This window comes from Toxorhynchites rutilus, chromosome 1 (genome assembly GCF_029784135.1).
Source record: "Toxorhynchites rutilus septentrionalis strain SRP chromosome 1, ASM2978413v1, whole genome shotgun sequence".
Lineage (NCBI taxonomy): Eukaryota > Metazoa > Arthropoda > Insecta > Diptera > Culicidae > Toxorhynchites > Toxorhynchites rutilus.
The window spans coordinates 171,163,965-171,166,394 of NC_073744.1; the positions used below are offsets into that span (position 1 = coordinate 171,163,965).

General features: G+C 35.1%; 1 pseudogene; it reads right to left on the minus strand.

The window, feature by feature from the left end:
* Positions 1-1,637: 1,637 nt before the first annotated feature.
* Positions 1,638-1,830, minus strand: LOC129763885 (U4 spliceosomal RNA; annotated as a pseudogene).
* Positions 1,831-2,430: the final 600 nt, after the last annotated feature.

A 2,430-nucleotide genomic window follows, 5' to 3' on the forward strand; every position in this document is an offset into this window, starting at 1 on the left:
TAGAAACATAACTAAGGAGCAATATGATGAGCTATGTATTTCCTGCTGCTCTGTTCTTATTTTAAAGGACTTCAATCCGAAGGTCATTCGTCCCTGTATTTACTGTTGATTTTTCAGAACGCTTATAGCTCGTTTATTTCTCGACAGATCGTAGAGTTCGTCTCCAAAACCTCAGTTCTTTTTCATTTTTATTCACTTTGTTTGCGGAGATACAAATCTTACAATTCATTCGTCTCCGAAACCACAGTTTAAGGTACGGTAATGTGCTCAATAGTGAAATATATGATAGTGAATGAGCTGATGACCACCTATGCATTCCCTATCACAGCCATCTTTTTGATTGTACGATATGTGCATACGCCAAAAGATGCCCGGCGTTGAACATTTAATAAGTACAAAGCTTTCAGAAAAAATCAAGAATCAACTATAAGACAGTGAGAAAAAAATGAGAAAGTTTGTAAAAAAACGCAAAAACACAACACCAAAGGTTCTTTTCAGAACTCCCAACATGTTCATAAAGAGTAAACAGTAAACTAATCCATATTTCAGGTAGATAAGTAGGTATTCACGTAGGAGAAGAAAATAAAACAATATATTTAAAATATATATTTAGAAAAAGCTGTCCTCTTTGTATAGTCCTACGTCACTCCGGTTATGTCCCCGACATTACCCACCCGTCTTTTTATCACAGTAGAACCTCTCAATTGATTTTCCAGAGGTAAGTAAGAACTCTGTTGAAATGACTTAAGGCAGGGGTTTTCAGATTATTTTTTTAATGGCAGAGCACTTTTCATAACAAAAACATTTGACGTAGTACCTACATTTTTGAATCAATAAAATAAATCCTATTTGCATTGACATCACCCAACTGGGAACAACTCTATTTCGGTTGCGCATTGCAGTTACACTACATCTGAACCGAAGAAAACAAGATACATCACTATATGTCCAGTGAAATTAAATTAAAGAATGTTTTTCTTCAAGGCGGGTTTTCAACCGGGAGCATTTGCTATAACTTCGCGGAGCACAAATTTCCCGCGGAGCACCATTTGAAAACCCCTGAAAACCCCTGAAGGATTGATTCAGTTAGAATCCGGAATCACTGTTCATTTTATAGCAGGAAGCTCTTGATTTGGCAAGGGAGTTGTAGCTGTGGACAGGAACCAAAAGTTCTCGTCACAAATAAGACAATGGACTTAAAAATGTACAGGGAAGGATACCTGTAGAAACGTCTTCCTCCGTTTAATAAGGCCCACAAAAGGTCAGGGCAATTAATTGCTGCAGACATCGTGGAATAAAATAACCACTGAAGTTTACCAACAGAGAGTTCAAACTTTGCTGGGGGTATCCGAAAGATAAGTACGAAAATTCACCAAAACTCGAAAATTCATTTTGCTCAGGCACTGAGATAAAGCAACATATTATGGCCAGTGTGTGTAATGTTCTCTCGTGGGTAAAAATGGCTCATCAATCATATCTCAAAAACGAAAAAAATGCATCTCTGATATCGAGATAAGTTATGTAAAAAATCCTCAGCTTCCAAGGAAAATATGAAAAAAAAATAATGCCCTCTAGTCCAAAGCCATGAAAACAAAAAAAAAGCAACTACAATTAATAATTACGACAACAAAATACATTGCAAGTTTGCAAGTTCAATATTTTTTAACAAAAGGCTACAATTTGATGTATCGATCACCTAAATCGGTTCAGTGATTGAAAAGTTATGAATTTTTGAAAAAAATTATTTTGGGAAAAAGTTTTTTTTTCAACTAGCAATAATCGCACCTCGGTAGAACCTCATTGGTTACGATATCGCCACTGCGCAAAGCTATTTTGGAAAAAAGTTGAAAAAAAAGATTTTTCGGACCACGCTAAAATGGAAATGGTCACCATAACGAAAAAATAAAAAAAAATATAAGGGGTTGTATCTAGGACACGACTGCATATTTTCGACGTAGAACTACGCAATTATATTATGCAATCCACTTGTTTACCACTTCGAATATTATTTTAGAATGCATCGAAATTTTTTTAATAGATTATGTTCTTCGTTACAAATAAATTTGATGGATGTCCTTTTACGTTTGATATGATGCATAGGACTACCAAAATATGTGAACGGAATAATTGTCAAACGATCATTGTATTTTCAATTTTCCTCTGCAATTATTGCACATCTAATGTTGACGTAGTTCTCGAACCGCGAAAGTTCATTCACCTTCAGTATCTGAAATGACGATTTTCCCATGCTTCTCAGTTTAAAAGTACACCCAAAGTTAATTTTTAGCACATATTCTGGCATCCCGATTTATTACATTAAATGAGCTGAAAGATAACATAAAATGTTCTACTCCCCAATACATGTATATAATTTGTATAATATTTATATGCTAGAGCCAATATGAGGGAGCGAGACAGGAGACACATTTG